Genomic DNA, 26,838 nt, shown 5'->3' on the forward strand with positions numbered 1-26,838 from the left:
AGAAATAACACATTCAATCTTTCTTTTCCCATTATAACACGAAGATGATTAATTACTGAGTTTTGAGATGAAATATATCCCTCAACCACCAATAACCAAGGGTAATCGACCAATCAATAGGAATAAAAAAGAGAAAATTGGAATGTTTTTTTATAGTTCGTTTGTAGAATTACTGGAATGCTTGTAGAACTACAGGGGATATGTCAAAAATGTCTTACGTTAGTGAAAGTTTAATAGCTTTAGCAATTAAACTTAGTGGAACAAAATTATAATTTAGAATTTATACTTAAACTAGAAATTAAGTAAAACTTCAGCTTTTTTGGAGCTAAAAACATCTTATATGTAGGAGGTTGCATGGAACAAATGTAGTTATCTATATGCATAACATGTTTTCAGCGGGAGTAAGGTAAAAATGCTATACCCAAGTTTCCTGCTTCAAATATATTGATATGCTATATAAAAAAGGAAAAATCTCATTCCTTAAGTAATTATTTTTTTTAAATATCGTTAAACTATATAACACCATTCCTAAAGTGGTTGCTTGTTGGCTTTAAATTTGTAAACTGAAATTATGTTATTTTTCCAAACGAAGAACAGGATATAAGCGAAATTCGATATCTAAACAAATATATATATGGTTCTTAGTATATTATAATTTCTTTTGTCTGCCAGTTTGAATTTGGACTAACATTACAATACACATAGCAAAGTGTATAACTTTCAGGAATTTGATAAGGTGGTTAGGTAATCAACATGGTCCTTGTGATATGTTGGATTGCATAACTTTCAATTACTGGTCAACGCTGAAATGCAAGTTCGAAAACCAACAATGATAGATATCTCTAGACTGAACATTGGACTCATAAGGAGTGAATTTGTTGTAAGTATTCTTTTAATAATTATAGAAATCACTTCAGGTAAACAAAGATGATACTTGAGTAATAAAAATCAGAAAAAAGTCAGAAAAGCAAAACCAGCTTTTTATAGAGTATAATTTCTATCCCCCCAAAACTATTTTTTTCATTTCTAATGAAACATATAACAGATATTATTTTGTGTTACCACTGCTTTAACATTTTTCTTATTTTCAGGAAAGTGTATTGGCGCATTCTTTCTCATAATCACCGTCTCCTTTAGCCTAGCCGGCATAACCGTGGAACGTAAAACTAAAAAAAATCATTTCATTTTCTTTCGTTAAACGCCTCAATTAGTTTGTCAAAATAGACAAGAGTCAATAGAGAACATATTCAAAACAGACACGTAAAACTAAACTTTCTGGAAATGTACGTGTATTACTACTTGTGTTGTATTTCTCACAAAACTTCTGCAGAATTTTATTTGAAGTTTAATGACAACATCAATATGGGTACAGGTACTGTTATCTACAAATGCGTATAATAAGACACGCAAAATAGAGACAGAGTCGTCTTTTCCAAAGCTACAAGGCACTACCTCCTCGTAGTGTAGCGTGGATAATGTAAACAGTGCCAATTTAGTTGAGTGTTTATTAGTTAATTAGTTATTTCTTGAAAGGTCTGTTCCATTCATCATTCATTTAACCATTTTTCATCCTCATGTTCTTGCCTGCCTCTCAGTTGCACAGCAGGACTTGTGCTTTTTTGAGAGGGAGGGAGTTATTTTTTGGTGGGAGTCTTATAAGATGATGGTCAGTGGAGGTCTTCAGTTTTCTGAGGTGGACATGTACAGTCACGACCTGCTTTGGTTTTTGTACAGGAAAGTTCTAAAACAAAACAAAAAAAAAAAATGAAAAGAGAGAAAGAGAAAAGAAGATATAAAAATGTTGTAATATTTGGTAGAAGAAACGATACAATGGTATTTTTGTTTCTTACCTTTTATTATGAATACTATAAAAGTATATTTTTTACAGTTTATAATACAACAGATTACAAATAAGTGATCTTCACAAGTTTTAAAGAGTTAAGGTTGGGTACGAGGAAACTTCCTGGTTGTTATACCATGGAGATTGAGGTTGACGATTAAGCATGACTCTACCTGTAGCAGCTGGGTTGCAGCACGAAGGAAAGTTGAGGATACCTCCTGCCCGTTGCAGCACAGAGTTAGGGTTTAGCGTTTTTTTTCCGTTGCAGCTTGGAGACAGTGTTAAAAAGTTTTTTCAGTTTATTGCAGCTTGGAGAGAAAATATACTATTACCCATTGCAGCTAGAGATATTAGGTAATTGATGTTTTTTTGTTTGTTTTGGAACGTTTGCTTACATAGCTAATTTTTACGGTGCTCGTAAAGGAGCTACGACATTTGCGTTTAGTGTTTTGTTTGCTAGCAATGGCAGTTTAAGCACGAGACTTTATTTATATAAGTTTTTAAACTGTACCATATTTCTACATTCTTAAGTGTGCTGGGTAGTGATTTTTATTATTTGTGCTTTTCATTCCTTTTTTGTTTCTTCTTTTGATTCTGGCGCCACGTGTTTCCGTTGACAGGAATGACGGTTTAGTGTTACTTTAATTATCCGTAACCACGTTGATCCCACGCTGAATTTTTGGTGGGAGCGTACCAACAGGATTGCTAGGAGAGTAGCGTTATTTTTTCACCTGCAAATGATCCGAGGAGTTGCTGTGGAAATCACTCATTTTTCAATTTATTATGTATTATGAAAACCTCAATTCATGTTCAAATCTTCTACAAATTCCCCGGGGATGGACTTGTTCCAAAAGAAATCCATAAGACAAGAGGGAGAGCAGGATGCCTCTGTACATAAAGAAGTAGTGGATAAGACAAGTGCTGCAAATCAAGTTCTCCTCTACTTTGTTATTAAAGATAAACATATAGTTGGAATTAACAGTAGCAAGTCTAAGTATCTGAGTGGGTTTAAGAGCTAGTCTCCTTTGGTATAAAGGTAACCAAGAAAATTCTGTCGCTTTTTCACTCACCACCTTCGAACATTAATATGTAACCTAAGACGTACCTGGAAGATCAAAAATAGTCCCCATCCAATAGCTCTGCCAACGTTCTGAAAGGCCATGGAGTCCATCGCGGTAGAAATTGGTGGGCCGTGAAGCGAAGAAAGAATCAAGTGTATTTTGCATTTTTACTAGGGATTTGAATTAGCGTCCTCTAAGGTGATTGTCCAAGGAATGAAACAAGTGATAATCGGACGGTGGGATGTCCGAAGAGTTTGTCGGACGCAATAGTGTTTCCTATCCAAGGCATAAAATGGTGGTCATCCCAGCCATGTGGGTCTTTGTCTTGTCCTGTAACAGAACGACGCCTTTGCGATTCAGAAGTGCTGGCTCCAGAGTTTTGAGTTTTTCTTAAACACGGCTCAACTGCTGACAGTACACAGTTGCATTGATACTCTGACCAGCTGGTAGCAGTTTCCAATGCACGATGCCGCGAGCAGTCCAACAAATACACAGAAGGACCTTCTTCTGGTGCAATGCTGGTTTCGGCTGTTTTGGAACCAGTTCGTGGGATGCTAACCAATGATGATGGCGCAGTGAAGCTTTGTACAGGACCCACTTCTCATCACATATTAGTACCCTGTTTAGAAATGGCTCTTTCCTCATACGAGACAGTAAAGAAACACAGGTGTCTACTCGTGTTGTCTTCTGGCCCAGAGTCAAATCATATGGGACTCATCAACCCAACTTGTAGTGCTTCCCAAGTTGATGCAGATGCTGCCGAATGGTTTCTCCACTCACACTGAATTGTAGTCCTAGTTCCTCACATCTCTGGCTACTGTTGCCTGAAGATCTTCATTTTGTACATGTGTTCGTCTTCCGGCACGTGGTGCGTCTTCTGGTTTTTCATCACCATAATTAAACTTGTTAAACTGCCGCTGCGCTGTCCGCGTGTCACGATACCCTCACCAAAGGCCTGGTATATCTTCCGCCGCGCTGCAGTGCCATTTGACCCCAGTTTGAACTCGTACAGCATACACGTTCTAATGACGCTCTACGGAGGTCCTATGTTACTCTGTCCTTACGCACTTTCACGGTGTAATTGAACTACCACAATCAGGTAGTATGTTGGATATACCCACACCGTCATCTGATCGCCTTATCTTCATTCGTATTCAACTCACGATGTGAGGGCCAATTGAACACATACCTCAAACAAAAAAAGCAACAGAACTTTCTTGATTATCTTTATAATTAACGAAGTAATTACACATATTTCCAGACAGGGTAAAGATTTTAGAAAACTAAGAAATGGTACACTGTTGATCAAAACAATCAGTGTAAAGCAAATTGAGAACAAACTTAAATTAGGTTGCATTCGACCACTTTGAATCACCGTAGAACTCCCATCATCTACTGAACGTTAGCCGTGGAATAATTTCACATTGGAATCTTCCTAATGTCACGGCTGAGGAAATTTAACTAGCAGAACTAACATATCGTTGAGAAAACCCGGATTAAAAGTAAGAAGCCAGGTGAACTGCTTCCAACTCACTCACTGATTCTTACTTTCAGCTCGCCTACGCATTTGTACAGGCTAGGCATTATTGATTAAAAGTGCGCCCGTATATACCTACCCCACTTCATTGTTTTGGGACACGTCAGAACGGCCGTAATGCTACGGTTGTTAGTTGTGCTAATTGTGGCAGGGAAGTCATGATACAGACCCCTGTACAGCGACCAAACCCCACTGTGTTAACTCTAAGAAGGGTCACTCTACATGGTCCAGGGCTGCTCAGCCTTTCAGAATTCGAAACGAATGCGAGAGCTAATGGTAATTGGGAAGATTTCTACTACTGCTGCGAAACGTCGTATAAAAGAGAGCATTGCAACCCCGCTGTCTGTTTCGTTTGCATTCGTATCTGCAACTTATCAGAGGTCTGTTTAAACCCAGACTAATGACGTTTCCTCCCAAACATCGTATACTAAAAGTGATAATGTAAAAAAAAGCCGTTGTCTCGTGTAGCTCACAATCGAAGTCTCAGCGCGTTGTTCATAGCAGTACCGTAATTTATATCACCTCAACGTCACTCATCATACAATGTAGGCATCAAATTAAGCAGTACATATATTGTCGTCTAATCAATCCTGTTCTTTCTGAGAGGAAAGCGAAATCTCCATCAATTCTAAAGTCACCTTTGATTTCACTAATATGGTGGAAGACGAGTTGATGGACAGCGAGTGGACGATGATTAGCTCACGAAGCAAGCTTCGTCTCAAATGTTAATGTATCTATGTAACTTCTTCAATGGAATCTTATTGGCATCAGTGTTCATCTTGAGGAATTGAAACAACTGATATCTGACCACTCGGCTGTTTCCTGTGTGCAAGAAACTCATTTTCAGTCTACACAGTCATCAATTTTACTCCTTTCACGATCTAAATGTGTGATAATCATACTGATGGGAGTGCTGCTGGTGGCGTGACCATTGCTTTAGTCAGTGATTTTCATTACCGGTATGTTAACTTACACTCACGGATAAAAGCAGTTGCGACGCAAGTTTTCTTTCTTCGCCCAATTCATCTATTAGCTGTATATTCCTCATGTTGAAGCCTGATCAGCAGCTAATCTGATTTATCTTCATAAAGAACTTGAGCCATCTTTATTGATTGTTGGAAATTTGAAATGAAATGAAATCTTTAAGCTTTATGTCCCACGGTTATGCCGGCTAGACTAAAGGAGACGATGAGGATGAGAAATGAATGAAATAGTGGAATGAGAAAAGAGGGAGGAAACAGGAGAACCTCGAGGAATCCCACGCACACAGTGTTTGTCCACCACAAACTTTACTTGGCGGGAGCAGGATTTGAACCCTATACCCCATGCACCAGAGGTGAACGCTCTACCACTGAGCCACCGCGGCTCCTGTTGGAAATTTGAGTTGGTACTACCATTCGTAGGGCTGTATTAGAACTGAAGACCGTGGATGTTAGGTGATTGAGTTCCTTGATGAGAGTGGGATGATCATCCTAATGACGGTAGCTCTACTCATTGTCCTATTATGTCCAGTACCTACTCATGCATAACTTCTCCCTGTATAGAGTTTCCCTTGCTGCTTCCTTCACATGGGGAGTGCATCCAGATCTATGTGACAGCGTTTATTTTCCTGTGATTACAGGGGATCTCCCTATTATTAATGCATGCCATCTTTGACACCTTAACTCGAAGTGTGCTAATTGTCCAAATTCTCAGGAATTCAATGTGTTTTATCCCCTTGAAGACTGTTGCAACTATAGACCTATTTTATCAGACTGTGATCAATGCTGCCCATAGTTCCTATCAGAATGCGTAGGTGATTGTACACAATGATGAGTTCCTGGATGGTCTGTGGATATCCCTGAGGCTATCCTGGCTCATCCGCAAGCTCTTTACACTTTTAGTAGACATCCAACTGGTAAGAATCTCCAACAATTTCTCATTCTTTCCAATTTTTCTAGATACCTAATAAAATCTGCGAAATCCCTAAGCTGACAAGATTGTGTAACGTCTCTCAGCAATCGAACTCCTATAACTACTGTTATAGGAGTTATCTCCATAATGGCCACTCCTCTTCTCTTATTGTGCCTAGTCCTTCAGAACACGGTTCTGGAGATTAATCTTACAGATATTTGCAGATATTGCTGTTTGCAACATATTGAACCGACAGTTTTCTTCTATCTCTGTCTTGCATACTATTCGATCAAGTTTAATCGTTTTTATACTTGTTTCGAGAGATACTGTTTAAATTTCTGTAGTGATAATACGGCTCTTGAGTTCGACTCTATCTTACTTGAACCGTCAAGTACTGCTCCCGGGATCGAATATAACTTATGATATGTTCCGCAATTTCTCTCGCGATACTCAGCTCGCATTATCGTAGCGATTCAACCGTATCTTGGAAAAGGAGCTTTCCTCCTTAGTATTGTGAGGCATTGCTTCTTCCGATCCTAAAATCAGAGAAATCCGGAACGAATGTTATCAGCTTCAAGCCAATTGCTCTCATGGTTTGTGTCTGTATGCTGTTTGAACTCATTGTGAAGAAGCAACTGTGTGGTATTTGGAGTCACAATCTCTTGAACAAGTTTCAATATTGCTTTCTCTCTTTCCATTATATTACTGACAATTTACTAACCTCGAAAGCCAAGAAATCTTCTTTCATGAGCACCTTATTGCTGTATATTTCAATTTGGAAGAGGATAATACCACAACTTGGCGTTACGGAACTTTAAAGTAGCTTCGTGACTGGAATCTTTGTGGCCACACATTTAAATTATTAAGTAATTTCTTTGACGAAAGTTGATTTGAATGTATGTTCTATTCTCTCAGTGATTTGTACAGGAGAATTATGTCTCTCAAGGCAAAGTTCCCTTTACTATCGCTGTCAACAGATTTCTACCTCACATCCAGGCTCCTATTTATAGTCTCCTCCGTATTAATAACCTAGTTATGTATTGCCGTTCCAGATATCTTTGCAGTATTACTCGACAGTTTTTGCTTACATTAAATCGTGTTGTTTTGTAATCAAACGAAACAAGGTTTTGGTTGTCTGGTCAAAAAGCTCAGTATATGCCATTCTGCAGCCAACGAACTTTCTTTCTTGATCCAGACTTGTATCTCTGTGCCATTTATCTCTCATTTGTTGAAGCAGTCTGATTTTTGGGCTTGGTTTTCAATCATCGCTTAACGTGGGCACCACATATTCAAAATATTAAGTATACTTGTCTCCGAGCTTTGTTCGAGTCATTTGCACCACAGCTGAGATTATGCGGTAGTCTAATTCGGTCCAAGGTAGTATGACTGTATTGTTTACTCATCAACTTGTTTCTCGCTGCTGAAGCAGCTTGAACTGTACTCACACACATCATATGGAACTTCGGCTACCACTGGAGCTTTTCGTACTACCCCTGTAACTAGCCTTTATGTCAAAGAAAACGACTCATAGTTAACCTGTCATTGCCAGAGACTTTGCCTTAACTATACAGCCCATGTGTGTTATATTTCTGATCACCCTTCAGCTTTCTTTTGCGTGTTGGCCAGATTTACGACCGATATGCAGCACTTTCTCGGGCCAGAAGCCCATGGCATGTTTGTGCTTATAAGAGTCTCATTGCGAAAATAATTTGGCATGAACATCTGTTCGTTTGCATATTTGTAAACTTCCATCATCGCTATCAAGAGTTTAGAGCGTTACTTGAACGCTACATCGATTTTTATATGATGTACTCGTATATTGTCAGTTCACAAGTAGACTATCGGCTGTGACTTCGTCTCGGAAGAGTACAGTTCAGAATTTAGTCTACATCGTTATATAAAGTATTTACTGCTGAACAGATGCGTTTGATGATCCTCTTCGCAAAGAATTATTAAAAGCTTTCAGAATATTCTTAGCAAATATTCTATTGTGCAAGACATCCTTGTGAGATGCCATTAGCTATAGCAGAAAGGCTGTATCGTTGTTGTCTGCTGAGTAATGGGACTTGTTCACATTTGGGAAAACGTACGTACTGGCACATCAGTCAAGAACGTCACATTCTCATATATTGCACTAGAGTACTCTCTCTCGTCCATATATCTCCGTAACTATTTAGTCCAAAGTATGAGATCTCACTGGAAAGCAGTTTGCAACCAGTCAAATGAAAATAAGCTTCTCTTAGTAAAACTTCTTTTGGGCAATTGGCAGACGTCAAGGCATATTAACTGCCATGATACAGTGATCCTAGCTTGCTTCTGTATCGGACACTCTGTATCGGCATTCTTATTTAGTACGTGGCTTTAAGATTCTATCGTCCTACTGAGTATTTGGAACATGTTGTAGGAAACGCTTGAAAACCTAAGTGAAGGTTTGGAGGATATTGTGGTCTTCGGAGATCATATTCTTAATTTTGTTCGAAAAATTGGAATAGCCAATGCAATCTGAGGTTTACTTATTAGATTTTAAGTGTCAATTATTTTTTCTTTAATTTTCGAATTATTTTCCTCTTATATATTTTTATTTTGTTCTTTTAGTCTCCTTATGACATCAGTTTTCATTCTTGTATATTTTCTCTTTTAATGTCTTAGTTCTTTCATTTGAAATTTACTTTTTAAAGAAGTTTTATTATGAATTTTTATTGTATAGTATGTGTTGCCCATTGATCTTATCATAATGAGGATAAATAGCCTCGCTCTGATATCCCTATTAAACCATAATCATTCATCCGTCTTTTCCACAGAAAGTTTAGAGGAAACAGTTTATAAAATATATGACCTGTCTTTAGCCAGAATGAACTAACTCGATCTCTGTCGATCTCAGGTTTTAGGCATGGAATCATTTGAATTACATGTACAAACTGGTGTCAAAACGAATTAAGTGTAGAAACGAGCGTAACGGTCACGAAAAGCCCATTTTCCAATGACAGCAGTTCGTTTCAAGTTGCTCTCTTCAGCCACAATGAACCATGCAGCAAGTGAATGTGGCATCTTATAACAAGATTTCTACTACTTCCGGTTTTAATTGAGATTAGGTCCAGATGGAATATATTTTTGAGATGCTTAATTGATTGAAGAAATCTGCTTCTCACTATTTATTAGTATTTTTAATATATACTGATTAACGTTAAAACTCGAAGTAGTTGCTTTCCGTCACTTTCAGTTTGAATAAAAAGATAAGAGAGACTGTTTCCTAACCTTAGAACGCTACATCAACACTGAAATCAACAGCTGAAGTGGATTTGTATCTATTACCGTTTTTGTTCTATAACGAACAACGTGAGAAACGGAAATCGTTAATGCAAATTACTTCCGGTTAATGGATTACCTCCATCAAAGGTCTTGACTTCTAAGTTTCGACTTTCTATATTGCAACCAAACTTTATGGTGGTCTGTCAACTATTTCTTAAGTTTTATTTTGTCTCCCGGACAGATGAACATGTGAACGACTAAATATATAAATTAGTTTTGGTAAACGAGCTCCTAAAAAAAGAAACATCTCTAACAACTTCTAAATCATTCGCTTAACGATAAACTTATGAGATTTCACTCAATTATCTTCCAAAGGCTTTCAAGTCCAATAGTACTCATAAAAACCCACAACAAAGTTCTGGGAAGAAATTTCTTAAGTTGTATAGTTTACCTTATTTCATTACGTTTAGTTATTTAATTAAATTGAGCTTAAGTTCTAATTTTCTGTCTGAATATAAAGTGAAAGATTATGCAATTTAGAATTTATAATCTACTGATGAACTGAATTTTATATAAAAAATATTAATCTGTTTGAACACAGACTTAAGCTATTTCATAACTATTGACAAATTTAACTGACCTCAAAATATTCCGATATTATCAACAAGATACACCGTAAGTTACAGGTATTGTTTGAAATTAATGTTGAGAACAACTCCAGATGTTGTCTTAAAACATAAAAAATTGTGCATATACTCAATATTCGAAAAATGGGGCACATGAAGTATACCACTGTATATAAAATCTCTCTAATTAAATCTATGATCTATGGAACCTGGACTTTCAATACTGCATCCACGAAAGCTCTCCATTGACTTCTGTCCTTAGCCAGCTGAATTCAGTTTTTAATTTGTAGACTATTCCTATTTTTACGAGATTCATCTTAACGTTATCCTCCTATAGGACCTAGGTCTTCCTAATTGTCTTTTTTAAATGGGTTTCCAATAAAATTTTGAAAGTTTTCTTACTTTCGTCCATTCTGACTGCATGACCTGCCCACCTGAACCCCGTAGGTTTAATCACCCTAGCAATGTTACATAAACGATATAAATTATGCAATTCCTCGTTATGAAGTTTCCACCAATCCCCTTTCCTGTCCCTCTTTTATCCGATCAGAATATTCGCCTCAGGATTTTATTCTCAAATTCTTGGTGTCTGTGTTCTTTCTTTAAAGTAAACAACTATGTTTCATAATCATACAGAACAAGAATCGTACGATTTTTGTTGTTTATATATTTCAAGCTTCAAATTCGTCGACAAAATTCGTGAATATAATTTGGATTGAATAACAACACAAATTCCCTGCTTTCGGTGAACATTTAATTTCTTCGCGAATATAGTTTTGATCTGTTAACATTGATTCTAGATATTTGAAAGAATGCACTTTGCTGAACGTATTATTTCATATTTTAAGGTATTCATAATTTGCAGTATAGTGAATCTCTAAAAATATGTTCCTTATGAGTATGGCTCAGAAAATCTGTTGTAAATTCAACATGACTGAAACATGAGAAAATTAACTTTTTTTAAAAATTATCTTGAAAGTTACAAGACAGAGCAAATACACTTCAAGGAAATACATAAACTACACTTGAGTGCAAATATACTTAGATTCTGAAATTAAGGAAGACCAAAATATTAATTGGATGTTTACGATACTTTTATGTAAGAGTAAAGACATCAAGACTCATAATAATTATAAGAATAGCAACACCATGATCGTTACGTACAATTTAGTACTTCTTAATCTTTCAAAGTTTATTTCAAAATTAAAAAACAAAACAAAATATAATCTTTACTGGAATCTTAACTGCAGACGTAAGATGCTTACACCAAATCCTGTGAAACATCTAAAAAATATTTAACGATTGAATATTCGAGAGGAGAATAAGAGAAAAATATGCTTCTCACGTAGAAAATATCGTAATACCATTTTGTTGAGAGACTGACAGAAGGAGAAAGGGGGAATTGACAAGTCAATTAAGTAGGTTATGACGTCATTGACTATTTGATGAGATTATATTCTCGTAATTTTGTTATATGGGGAGATGGTGCTGTGGTGATAAAACATGGCAATTTGAAAGAGAAATAAAAATTGATTTATGCATACCTGAAACATCAGTTGTACCAGAAAACCTTTATATATATTTTATATAGTTCCATTCCACAGTCTCTGATTCATGTATTGTGTTGCATATGTACGGTGCATATAAAGAAACAAAGTTTGAAAATATATCATGCTTCTGTGAGACTGTATCCGTGTCTGATTTACTATTCTTTGAGTATCGAACTTTCTGGGCTAAAACAAGGCAGCTAATGGATTTTACAGATCCCTAGAACTAACTGATAGAATAACTTATTAGTATTACGTAGAACCGAAAAAGACCAGATGGAAAATATAGCTGTTACCCTTTTAAATCTTGGTAATCAAACTCACAGTAATGACTGTTTCCTAAATGGACTTACAAAAAGAACTAGCGCAAAGGATAAAAATCTCTCGTAGCTGTATTGTGTGCATACGAGAGACTTAGGTTCGATTTCCGTTGGGATTTCATGTACTTCGGATTCCAAATTCATGTTTCATACAGGCCTAGTCTTAGAAATGGAAAGGGGAGTTAACCTCCATAGCAATGAAATGAATTGAAATCTTTAAGTTTTACGTCCTACGCTTATGCCGGCTAGGCTAAAGGAGACGGTGATGATGAGAAATGAATAAAATGGTTTAATGGAAAAAGTGCGAGGAAACAAGACATTCCGAGAAAATCCACACACATGGTTTCGTCCACTTCAAAATTCACTTGGTGCAACCTGAGATCCAAGACCCCAGGCACCGGAGATTAACGCTCTACCACTGAGCCACCGCGGGCAGCTCCACAACAATCAACCACAAGGAAAATATATATTACCATAGTAATATCAGTATAAATAATCTAGTTCAAAATGTAAATTGTTGCATATTTCAAACGATTTTGATATGTCCTGTTTGTTCTTATTCTATAAATCTGACCCAATTAAAACAATCATTAGTAAACATTAAAGAAAGAAGAACAGAAGCGGAGATACTACAAAGAGAAAAAAGAAACATTACTGGAGAACTTAGGGGTGTGATCGAGGATGCATAGAAGATAAAAACAGAGGAGACTTCAATTAATGGAAGATAAAAAGCAACGTAACTGTAAGGTCAAAATGGAGAGAAAACGAGCAAACACTTCTTATGCAAAGGTCGTAGTAGGTACAATCGTATACAATGTAACAAATAAAGAAATCGTCACTGGAACAAATAAAGAAAAATGATATGCCTTGCCATTCGGCTTCGAATGATAATGATAATTATGCAAAAATTTAAAACATATAAACGACTGTTATAATCTTTGCACCCTTTACTGGATAGAATAATTAGAGGTATAGACAACTCCAAAAGTGCATTTCTACCTGCAAATTCTCCTTTTCCTGCAATAATAGACAACTCGAAAACAAGGTCGTTGGAGTGGTTGAGAATTAAAAAGGCGTTGGACCAAACCTCAATTTTGTTACAAATATAGCAGTGTGTCAAACTGTCAAACTGCAAATAAATAAATGAATAAAATAAATTGATAAGAATGACATTTTTTATCGTGAGGGCAATAGATGACATAAAAAGTAACAAAATGTTCTTACTTAAGCAGTTCAAGCAAGACAAATGGTAAGAAATAGAAATCAGAGAAAAGCACATTCCAAAGAAAATCCCATAAAAAGAGAACAAGTTTGCGTAATGTAAAGGCTTAATATAAAAGCGTACAGCACAAAACAAATATCCACACTAAACGGAAAAAGAGATAAACACAAATTAGGGACACCAGTGGCGTAGCAGACTTGCGGCCCTCACATGAAAGATAAACAGATGTTACTCTAATTGTAAACCCTATAATACTAACACCACTACTACTATTATTACTACTACTACTACTACCAATAATAATAATAATAATAATAATAATAATAATAATAATAATAATAATAATAATAATAATAATAATTATTATTATTATTATTATTATTATTATTATTATTATTATTATTATTATTATTATTATTATTATTATTAAAAACTCGTTTCCTTTTCAAAATCTCTGATTCTGGCTAATGGCATGTCAGCATATAGTGGTCATTTTTTGTCAATGAGCGGTCCCAAAGAAATATCCGGAGAGTATATAAGAGGTGACTAACTTCCAAACAGCCAGAAGGAGTGGGAGTCTGATGAAGACACAGTTATTGTGTCGATACTGTTACGTACGTGATTGTGTGTTTTGTTACATATTATCGCATAGCCTTGCTCAGTGTGTGGTGTTTTAATACAAAATGAAAGCAAGGCCTGATAGAACAGTTACGTCAATATCAATATCGACATATCGCACAGGCCTAGAGAGAGAAATGATGCAATAATAATAATAATAATAATAATAATAATAAGGATGCTTGAAACATTCACTAAGTCACTCTCAAAATGAATACGAAACTTGATGGTCAAATAAAATACTCAACTTCTAGTAGAACTGTAGATTTCCGAGACACATCTAGGGTAATGTCACATATTTAACACACGGTTTGTTTCCGCGTGATGCGATGGCAAATTCGGTAGTATTAATTGGACGTACTGGTAAGATATACATTTTAATAAACGCAGTATGTAACGTAGTCCAGACAACTAATGAAAACTGAACAAAAAGAAAGAAAAACAGAAAGAAAGAAGGTAAGGAAACGAAAAAGAAAGAAAGCAAATATGAATGAATGCTACTTTACTATTAATTTTCTATCAGAAATACCCTATATTAAAAGTCCAAAACGTATCAGAATGAAAAATTTACAGGTGTTTAAAAGGAAAATTGGATGTTCCTTATAGATGTAGCAGATCTTCCATGTTTGAAATTTTAAATGGGAATAAAACACACTTAATTGTAGGGTGGAAACAAATTTTTGTGTCAAACTAATAGAAATAAAATTTTGTTTTGAAATATCCAAAGATGGGGCCGTTTTCTAGTCACCCCGGTAGATTTATCTGTTCCGAACATAGATTGTCAATTTAATATATTGCTTATATAACGTTATAATTCGCACAGTTGCGGCCATTATTTTATGCGAACAAACGATACTACCTGGCGGGAATCGAACCGAGATTTTCCATGTGGAAGTTTTGCACGATAATCACTACTCCACTGATTTTTCTATTCAGCTTGAACTTTGGATCACTACTCTATCGACTGCTAAACTTTGCTTAAAAAGTGGTTTGGGGTTTCTTTCTGAGAACGAAATCCGAAAAGTGCAGCAGATCAATGAAATGTTTCGAATGTCGTGGTAATTTCCTTGCCCTTTCCCAACCAACATTCGTAAATCGTCTCCATCACGATACAGGTATTTGCTTCCACATTATTAACATTTACTCGTCCAGTATAAGAAGTCGATTCTTCACGATCACTTTGTTAGAAAAGGAACTTTGGCATGAACAGGACTTAAACCTAATTTTAGATAACCTTACTGCTTGTAAGACCGATACGTTATCTCTACACTATCACGCCACATGAAACTAAAACTCAAATATTACTAACTTAAGCTTTGTAAGGAACCGGCTTTTTTCTGTAAGGTTATTTACACAAAAATGTATTGTGCCGGACATAAGTCCTTGACGAGGTAATGGCGACTGCTTAGGAACCAAATACAGAGTATGAGAATTAAATCTGTCATATCTGTAGTTTAGTGTGAAGAAGAACCTAAGCCAAAGGTTTAAGAACATCTCAAGTTATTAATATAAACTATGCTAAAGGTTATTGACTTATGTTATCATAAAGAAAATACGAAAGACGTTTAGAAACTAAGAAAAATAACTTATAACTTTGTAAGCGGAGGCAAAGATATCCACATATATTGTCTTCAGATATGTTAATACTCATATGTTTCAATACTTGAAGTACCAAATCTTCAGGAATAATAATAGTAATAATTAAAAACTAATAATAATAATAATTATCTTGTAGAAGATTAAAATTTAGAAGTTAACACATTCTCCAATCTACAGTACTGTCTGCGAGCCTTATTTCGTAACGGTTGGCGCAAAATCAGCCGATTCAACTCAATGCAAATAACACAATAAATAATTATAACTACAATTACTCCATTCATTTTTACCTAAAATACTTTGAAGTTGGAAAAAATTCCCATAAAGCTGATTTTTTCAGAATAATTTCCTTTGTTAATGTACTTTGACATATCAAAATTCCCCTACTTTCCGACGCGTGCTTTCTCTCAAAATGGCGGACAAAAATGGCGGCCATGAAATTTCAACTTGACACTTTGGGCGACAATAACTTTCTTCTTTATGACATTTTCATACGTATCAAGTATATATGCATACAGGAAAGACTGAAATTAAGTTTTAAAGATACTTATCTTGTGAATCTTCAATTTTGATAGGTTTAAATTTGTTATACGTATAAAAAAAGTCAAACTATGTATCACTTTTTTATGTTTGAAGGCAATTGTATTAGATGAAAAATTAGAAATGAGGAATTTTTTTAAATAAAAGTTGATGATAATTTTAAAATGAGGTACTTACTTTACGTTTACGTAACTTGATGTAGATTCTACATAAGATATTTTATATACCTTACTAGCAGCGTTCACCCCGCTTCGCTGCGGTCACCCCGGAACGCAATAAACTTTGTTACTTAGATAATTTTTACTTTTTCGCTTTCAAGTGATATGATAAAAACCATAGAAGATTGCAGTAAATCTTAACATTATATCGCCTGTCATTTATGTTAACCCGCCCCGCTTCGCTGCGGTCATCCCGGTGCTGGCATATTGTAAAAGTGTCTGTAAAAATAAGCAAATCAATTAAAAAATTTTAAACAGAAGATTCAAGCTATTTTCCGCTGTATATCGCCTGTCATTTATGTTAACCCGCCGAGTGACACGGTCATGCGGGTTGCATATAAATACGTTTATTTTTACCTATGATGAACTAACAAAGGATTTGTGGACACCTGAATGGTCAATTATCTCAAGACACTGGTAATTGAAAATTAAAGTGATATGATAAAAACCATCTAGGGTCCAAATCCTAATAACCCCCCAAAAATGAAAGAAATTGGTTCAGCCGTATTAGCGTGATGAGTGGACAAAGGATTTGTACGTTCTCTTTTATATATATAGATTATGTACCTTATGTATACATTATTAAGACACGAAAAAGTTTTCTACATCTTTAATTTCATTCTCAAATTCATAATCAACTTCTGTATTTTCACGCTCAATCCCGAGACAGTTTTTACACATTTGAGAACATTGCAAACCAGCAGAACTGCATTGACACTTAGTTAATCAGTTGTTGTTTGTAGTAATCTTGCAAGTACATCTGATCAAAGTAAGAAGTTCAGGTGGTGCATCTTCTAGATTAGTTGGAATGGGACGTAATTGTCCTCGTTTTAGAGTCCAACCCCAGTCGAATGGAACAAGACGATTTCCTAGCTGATGATGTACTGAGCGTAATACCATTAAAGTTGCTGAAGATGTACTAGAGATCAACCCTCTTCAGTTTTTCAGTCGCATAGTCTGCGTTTTGAAGTCTCAAGCTGATCTTCCAAAGTATTTGTCGTGTGAACTAGCACTTTTTCCGCCATCTCTTTTCGATGAATTTTCAATAAGAAAAACACAACAGTCAAAGTTGTTCGACATAATTGCCCTGCATAGACTGTCCTACTATAAAGGTAACCAAGAAAGTTCTGTCGCTTTTTCACCCATCAACTTCAAACATCGATATGTCACCTAAGACGTCCCTTGAAGATCAAAAATAGTCCCCATCAATATCGACGACCTTCTGCCAACGTTCTGGAAGGCCATGGGTTTCATCGGGGTAGAACGTGGTGGCCGTGAAACGAAGAGGGGTATCAAGTGCATTTTGTACCTCTACTAGGGATTTGAACTGGCGTCCTCTAAGCTGATTGTCCAAGGAATTAAACAGGTAACAATCGGGTATTGCAATGTCCGCGGAATGTGGCGGATGCAATAGTGTTTCTCATTCAAGGTATAGAATGGTGTGCCGTGTCATCGTAGCCACATGGGGTTTAGCATGGAGGACCTCCTCGCGATTCTGAAGTGCTAGCTCCAGCATTTTAAGCTTTTTCTTGAACACGGCTCAATTGCTGACAGTACACAGTTGTATTGATACTCTTACCAATTGCTAGTAGTTCCCGATGCACGATGCCGCGAGCAGTGCGCCAAACACAGGAGGACTTCTCGCGTAGTGCTGGTTATGGCTGCTTTGGAACCAGTTTGTCTGATGCTAACCAATATTGACGGAGCCTTAGAGTTTCATACAGGACCCACTTCTTATCATATTTAAACACCCTGTTCAGAAATGGCTTCTTCCTTAGACGAGACAGCAAAGAAACACAGATGTCTGCTCGAATTGCCTTCTGGCCCGGAGTCAAATCATATGGGACCCATCGACCCAACTTGTAGTGCTTCCCAAGTTGATGGAGGTGCTGCAGAATGGTTTCTCCACTTACGCTGAATTTTAGTCCCAGTTTCTCACATGTCTGCCCACTGTTCGCCTCAATTGCTGCGTGAAGATCTTTATTTTATGCATTTATCGGTCTTTCGGTACGTGGTACGTCTTCGAGTGTTTCGTCACCTTCCTTAAAGTTGTTAAACCCCGCTGTGCCGTCCGCGTAGTCACGACACTCTCACTAAAGGCGTGGCATATCTTGTCCCGCTACAGCGGCGTTTAATTCCAGTTTGAACTCGTACAACATACACACACTTATGACGCCCTGTGGAGGTACCATGTTCAATCTGTCCTTACGCAATTTCATGGTGTAACTGAACTGCCACAACCAGGTAGTATGTTGGACATACCCATAATAACAACTGACCTTCGCCTTATTTCAATAAGCATTAAACTCACAGTGTGAGGCCCAATTGAACACAGACTTCCACAAAATCGACAGAACTTTCTTGGTTACCTTTATAACGAAACGTTTGTCATTGATGATGGATTTTTACTGCATTGTGTGATTTGGCCTTCAACATCAGCAATCTTTGTGATAGATAGTAACCTTTGTGAGAGAGACGTCGAATATGTACAAAAGCACTTCGTCAGCAACTATTATTGTTTTGAATGAATGATTCTACAAGCAAAAAAAAAAAAAAAAAAAACACTAGAACGAGAACGTCGGTCATTGAAAAAGATATCCCGTTCCCAATAGGATTAACTACAAGAAACTTCGGTTTGATACAATTCATTTCTAGCCGCAATTGACAAGAAATAAAAAAAGAAAAAAGAAAGAAAGGAGGGCTAAAAATAAAGATTTTTCTTTGTAGTTTTGGTTTCATTCAGATTAAAGATATTTGAGGAAAAATTGTTAACAGGAGTGAGTGGAAAACAATAGTGAAGACAAGTGGCGTGTGACCATAGCGAGGTTGCCATGCTGCAAGAATCTTGTAGCTGTCATTTAAAAAAACTCTTGCAACCTTTTTTCATGTAAACATAGTCTTGAAAGGAACATGCAACATTTTCTCATTTTGCAAGAGTCAAAGCATGTGTACCTTTCTGAGTCGTCTTGCTTGCTATCTGCTATCGTCGTTCCACTGAGAAAAAAAAGAACAGTTTTGCCGCTTTCGAAACGACAGATTCTTTTGGACGGGCAGGGGAAGTACGCCAAAATATACGTTTTTAATGAGAAGATTAACTATCTATCCACTAGAGTGCAGTCCTGCATGGGTGGAGATATCCTTCTTGCTTTCAGAAAGTTGTAAAGTGTAAACAGTAAATAGAAAGATGGGGTTGCAAGATCTTTCAATGACAGCCACAAGATTCTTGCAACACGGCAACCTAGCTTACGTTACAGCAATCTCTGATCTTCGATCAGTTAGAGCAGTTTAGAAGCTTTGCTTGACTTAGATGTGTTTCGAGTGTCGAAATAAGAACTTTCCAATTTCAAACTGTCGGAAAACGTTTTCAATAGTGTTTAAGGTAGAAAAACGACAATTGTGTTAATTTCTGTGAGGAAAATATGCAAACAAAGAAACCCAAAAACAAAAAGCAACGGAGAAAAATCGAAACAAGATAATAATTCAGAAAAAACTCGAAAAACGCTGTAGAAAAGTGACTAGAACGAAAAAGAAACAGTAATGATGTTAATTGTGGTGACGATGTCCAGAAACAGCAATCGAAAAACAACGAATAAAAATCTAAAGAAGCCGGCCCTTCAGAGAAAGATAAAGTGTTATATTATTATTAAATCAACATTCTGGTTCAACAAACGCATACATACATACACATAGACAGACAGACAGACAGACACACACACACACACATATATAGATAGATAGATAGATAGATAGATAGATAGATAGATAGATATAGATATATATACTCCAATACTAAGGCTTCCCGCAAGCAAAAATCCTGACTGTGGGCTACAGTGGAAAGATTACCAAATTTACCCTAAAATGTTAGGCAACCCAAAGTGTCACTAATAATTGTTGGTTGCATACGTAGTAAGGTATTTCTTTATTTGGTTTCCCCGATAATTGATTCGTTGGTGATGGTTTATTGCCGTAGCGAAAGAAAAACATCTATATTCTTAACTTCAACTATACTAAATTCTATAACTAGAAATATTTTGAGAACCGGAACCACACGTGCAGTAGTAAAATTAGTCAAAAATTGCAATGCACTCTTTTACCTTAAATATTACCAGAAATGAAAACTGATACCAATGGCTAATGGGATATGTCCTATCCTTATAACTTCATTCTTTAAAGCTGGAATCTTGAACCTTAATCAATGATATTAAATGAAAAAAATAGCCTACCAAATTAAATTAGAATCAACAGGAAGTCATTGCTATCTTATTATAAGTTGGTAGCCTATTGGTTAGCTTTCTTGCTCTAATGTCGGGAGGCTCAGGTTAAAAGTGAGATGACAAGCGATTCTGATATAATTTTCTAGCATTTTCCTTAGTTCTATTAAGCACATACAGCAAAAGCACTATAAAGTTAATTCTAAGAGTAAGATACATTGTAGTCATTAGTGGTAATTTGATTACCAATGATGTAATTGATTATAACAGAATATTTGAAACGTTCCATATCATTTATTGAAATTGGCTTATAAGCTCGTCTGGATTTTAGCAAATTATTCGAAGTCAATGTTAACTGCAGTGAACTCTTTTTACGAGTAAGATGATAGGATATTTTGCTTCAGTTGCCAATTCTCTCAGTCCAAAGGTAAGCGTTCTATGTCGTGAAGAGAAATTGAGACGTACAATTTAAACATCATATACGAAAATAGCTTATAGGAACTCACTTTTCTATTTTAAAATTAACAAATAAATTTGATTGATATAAATTATAATTTATGCATCTTTTAGACTTCTGAACTACACTGTGAAGAAGTGAGAGAAGTCTTTTTGAATTGTTACATCCGTCCTTCTGTCTGTCGACAGGTATCAGAGCGAGAACGTTGAGAGATACGGGAAGGTTTTTTTTTTTAAATCTTATTAACGTACAAAAAATAGGTTTCATCTCCTTCGTTAACCTATTATTCAAACTGAAAGTGGTAGAAAAGAACTATTTCCAATTTCTATAGTGATCACTATAGAGATAAAACGGTAAAAAAAATAGGGAAAAGCTCTTTGTAGAATTGGTTGATAATCCCAAGGATAGATTTCATTTCCATCTTCATATCTCTCATAAACTTGGAATTGGAAGAAATTCACTATTGCTTCCGGTTTCAGTATTAATATCCATAGAGGAGAAATAGTAAGAGATAGTGAGAAATGGAATTTTGACGTGGATTTGGAATCGCAAGAATAAGTTTTGTCTTGACATTTACTTATCTATTCAAAACAGAAGAGGTAAAAATATACGATTTCTGTTGTTTGTTGACATTTAGCACTGAAGGTATGTGAGACGTGGATCTACAGTTTAATATGGAATCCTGACTATTGAAATTATGTGCACCAAACCGCACATGCTATCCACTCGATTAGGCCCCTACTGTTATTGCTTTGAGTACTGACCGCCATAGTGAAGAAACCAGTAATAGCAGAGAAAAGCAGTTTTTTTAATAAGGACGAACAGTTCTTTATACTGGGACGAACACATGTACAAAATGAGGATCTTCAGGCAGCAATTGAGGCGAACAGTGGCAGACATGTAAGGAACTGGCACTAAAATTCACTGTGAGTGGAGAAACCATTCGGCAACACCACCATCAACTTTGAAGCACTACAAGTTGGGTCGATGAGTCCCACATGATTTGACTCCGGGCCAGACCTGTCTGTGTGTTTGCTGTCTCGTCTGAGAAAGGAGCCATTTCTAAACAGGATGTTGACATGTGTTGAGAAGTGGGTCCTATACGATCTTCCACAGCGGCGTCATCATCGGTTAGCATCCCACGAACCGGTTCCAAAACAACAAAAACCAGCACTGCACCAGAGGAAGGTCCTCCTGTTTGTTTGGTGGACTGTTGGCTACATCCTGCATCAGAAACTGCTACCAGCTGGTCAGAGCATCAACGTAAGTGCGTACTGCTAGCTAATATTGTAATCAACATTAAAACAGAAAGTTACATTAATTTTCATACTTCCAGTTTCAGTATAAGAATAAGAGCAGACATTAAATCTATTCTTGGCATCCTGAATCGATTTCAAAAAACTTTGTAGCCTCCTATTTCCGTTTTTGCTTTACCAAAATCAACTTTGGAACCGAAACGGATAGTAATTTGCGGAGATGGAACCTATTAGTGTGGTACTGAATATATATAAAGAACTGCTTCTTTCTGTTATTACTGGTTTCTTCACTATGGTGATCAGTACTCAAAGCAATAACAGCAGAGCCCTAATCGAGTGGATAGCACATGAGGTTTTTTGCACATAACTTCAATAGTTCCAAGTTTAAACTTTCGCTTGGAGCGATTATATATGTGAGTAGTAATCGCGTCACTATAGGAAACTTTTTGGCCCCTGGGTCCCTGCCTCAGGACCCATGGTCCCTGGCCAGGGTCAATGACCTAGGGCTTGCACGCGCGCTTTTAGTGCTTGGGGTCCAAGCTTCGATTCCCAGTGGGAGAAACATGGCATTTAAACGCATTACGGTGATTTACCTTAAAGTTTAGTCATTGTTTCATTAATATAATCTCGGTACTAGGAGGGAGACGTTAAACTACAGTCCAACTAGCCAACAAAGAAATTACCACAAGGCAAAAGTTAATATGCCACATTTAGTCAAAAAGTTTAGACAATTGGTTCTAAATATCGTTCCCCATCTTGACGCAAAATGTGCTATATTCATCGAAGAAAAACAAACGGTAATTTTAAGAATATTTGACCACATGTGTCTCAAGACGTGCCAGTAATTGATATACAAATTATGACATAATAGCTTTCGTAAATATTCTAAAAAAGAAATAAGAAAAGTAGTTATTACAAATTCTTAGTATTTCATTTTAATTTCGTATTAAATAGTAATTTTTTTCTATATGATTACTCGTATTGTTTTATTCGAAAGAATTACATTATGAATTACAATAACTTTTGTTAATCAATAACCAAATAATGACTATACATATAAAGCGAAAACATGAATTTTCATTTTGGACATGTGGTTTCAATTTGATATTAACTTAGAAGTATGTTACTACTTTAGTAGTGCTAGCATTTCCCATAGCATCGTCCTCGTATAAAAATGAAAGAAGTTTGAACGCTGACAGATTATCTGATTTTCAATTTATAAGCACTCCAAGTATTATAAATATAACTTTATGTTTAGAAAAAATAAATTATCCTTATATTGCGGAAATTCCGGAGTGGTGACCGAACTGTCGCTCACCATTACCGTAATTTCTTTTTAATTTGACCATTCAGAGTGCTCCTTTAATCGTGTACATTCGGCGGTAACCGTTTGGGATCAGACAAAATGTGTTCGTCATATAATTTTGTAACAAAATGACACGCATCTATTTACTTTATTTCATATTTCTCCAATATTCAGTTTCTAACGATCGGCGACATTGCCATCTAAATGAATATAATTATAAGTACTCATTTCAAGTTTTATTTTTACATGATATAGAGGCGGTGGTTATTCTTGACCCCTGGAGCTCACTTTAGGAACAACTCGTCAGGAAAAAAAAATATATATAATAATAACTGCAAGCACATGAGAGGTGATAATTGGTTCCTTCACGATTCTCCGCTACGAATCGAAGGAGCGCCGAAAAAATGAAGTCCTCGCTTGTACGCGGTGGTAACTTCAACACCTCGTATCTAGATATCAGTTTCGACTCGACTAAACCGTGCCCCCAGTGGCACATTAGCGGCAATCCTTCGACGATCGACATTTACCTGCAAGTGGGTCACTAGATGTTGGCGACGTTTACACCATAGGGATCGTCTCCCTTAGCTCAAAGAGGTAGGGTTCTAGAACACTGGTCCGCATACCAATTGAATCGTGATTTAAAAAAGCAATCAACCAGGCTATTAACCCATCTTCACCTATGTCTGCGGACCAATATTCTAGAACCTTCCCGCCTAAATGGCATAATAGTGGGACGTTAAACTGAAATATTTCGTGAGCTCCTCCGTGGCTAAGCGGTTAGCGTACGCGCCTTTGGCGCGGAAGACCCGGGTTCGATTCCCGGCGGGAGCTCATGTGATTCGGATTCCACGTTAATCAGTAGGTCCACGTCTCATATAGCCTCGCTGCTGAATGGGACGTAAAACTCAAAATCAATCAATCAATGAAATATTTCGTTTCATTTTCTTATTTAGTTTAGCTCTTCCCCATTATATTTTACCTATGAATAAGATTTCAAGATAGTTCATTTTAAATATATATGATAGTGTTTGCAAAGAGGATGTAATACTTTAGTTGGAGACAGTGAGCTTTTACATTCTAATCATAATAACAATAAATATTTAAATCAAAACTAGATATAATTGCAACATAGAAACGAAAAGTGGATCTAAAGCAGTTCAAGTCAATCTTATTTCTTGAATCTGAACAGTAGATTACAAACATCATAAAATGAAATTGAATGTTCATACTCTAAAACTGATTTTATCGAGCTTCATTTGACATGAAGAGACAATTAAACTAAATTAAATTAAACAATAAAATTCATTTATCCATTGATTTTTATTACATGGGTTTACTAAAATATTACGTTTCACACAAATTAACACTTTCAACGAGGAAGTCGAAAATCGAAATTGGAAGTTTCGATTTCAAAGTCAACATGCTAATCACTTGGCTAAGCTAATATTTACTTTAGAGGTTTACGTCGTTGATCATTAAGGCTACATGGGAGATGGGCTTGCATTTTAAAGAGGGTTCCAAACTTTTCGTAATGTGTTCAAAGTTGTTTCGTAGGATAGCAAGCTGGGACTCTAATGTGTCATAGACACAAGCTTCTAGGTAATATTATAAAATATATTAAATTTGACTTCTTATCACTGCTAGATCAGTTTTTGAATGTTTCATACTTTTATACTGCATGTCATGAACATTGAAGCGAAATAAGTAAAATTATGGGATTGACAGTTTGAAGTGTCCATTACTGCAAGCTGGCGACGCAAATAATTATACAATTACACAAAATCTATTTCAAATACAACCATTGTTCCATACTTCATTTTCAAAAACTTGTTCTTATAGCAACTATATCGATTTCCTAATTAATTTCAATTTATAGATAATTGTCTTGTATAGCAGCTAATACTCATGCTATAAATTATAAAAGATAAGAAATGTAAGATATTACAGATTACTGGAATAGCAATTTAATTTCAATTTAAGCAGTATATATTTTCTACCTGATTGTTCAAATTGTTTTATAAAAATCCAGATTATGAATTACACTAACTTTTTAAATAAAAAATACAAGCATATATACTTTCTCTCTCTCTCTCTCTTTCCCGATACACATATTTTAGCAATAGGTATCAAGAACATGAATAATTTTCATGTTGGACATATGGTTTCAGGTATTCCATTCATAAATGTGTTCTAATTATAAGTGTTAACGCTCCTCATTTTAGCGTTTCCGTATTTAAATGATGGGCATGGCGAATAAATGCGACTGAGCTTTGAAACGTGACAGAATATCTGGTTTTGTTTTTTCAAGCACTTCAAAGTAGACATTAATATTTTAAAAAATGTTTCTCTATATTTAAAAAAAAAAACTTCCCATACTCAGGCTCGAACTGCCGCCCTTCGATTACAGACCTTCAACAGCATTAAAAAACACGCTTGACCACGGAGGCAACTTACGAGAGAATGCGTTGTAATATCACATAGTAGTAATCGCGTCACTATAGGAAACTTTTTGGCCCCTGGGTCCCTGCCTCAGGACCCATGGTCCCTGGCCAGGGTCAATGACCTAGGGGTACCTAGGACCACCCCCTCTAAATTTTGGCAGGGGTACCTTGGCCCACCACTAAATTTTGGCAGGGGTACATAGGACCACCCCCCTTAAATTTTGGAAATTGCCAAATCTAAAAATTTGGTATGGTAGCCTAGGACCATAGTATCAGTATTGGGTGTCTATGTCGTTCCCTTTCATGGGTAAAAAATTGCCAAAAATTCAAATTTCGGGGGTTTTTGACCTAATTTATCCCCTTTAATAGGGGTCCATTACCTTTCATAAGACATGGGTATATTAATGCACCCCTTGAAAAATTTGGGAGGGGTACCATGGCCCACCCCTTAAATTTTGGAAATTGACCAATTTAAACATTGGGTATTATAGTATAGGACCCTAATATGTATTATGATAAATTTGGGTGGTCTACCTCATTCCCTTCTAGGGGTACAAAATTGCCAAAACTATAAACGTAAGCAATACGTTGTACCACGTGTTTGGTTTTCGACCTAATTTATCTCCTTGGATGAGGTCCTATTACCTTATATGATTATATGGTCATGTATCCATTACCTATCATAAGACATAGGTACATTTGTGCACCCCTTTAAATTTTTGGGAGGGGTACCTTGGCCCACCCCTTTAATTTTGGAAATTGCCCAATTTAAACATTTGGTATTATAGTATAGGACACTAATATAGATCACTATAAATTTGGGTGGTCCACCTCGTTCCCTTTTAGGGGTACAAAATTGCCAAAATTTTAGTACAACCACGTGTTTGGTATTTGGTACAT

The 26,838-nt window shown here is 36.2% G+C and overlaps 1 protein-coding gene across 1 annotated transcript in view; it reads right to left on the minus strand.

Annotated features, from left to right (window-relative positions):
* Nucleotides 1-26,838, minus strand: part of LOC145663718 (uncharacterized) — a 436,440-nt gene that overhangs the window by 148,965 nt on the left and 260,637 nt on the right. The window lies entirely within an intron of this gene.

Source organism: Thermobia domestica, chromosome 11 (assembly GCF_964235325.1).
Source record: "Thermobia domestica chromosome 11, izTheDome1.hap1.1, whole genome shotgun sequence".
In the NCBI taxonomy this organism is placed as follows: domain Eukaryota; kingdom Metazoa; phylum Arthropoda; class Insecta; order Zygentoma; family Lepismatidae; genus Thermobia; species Thermobia domestica.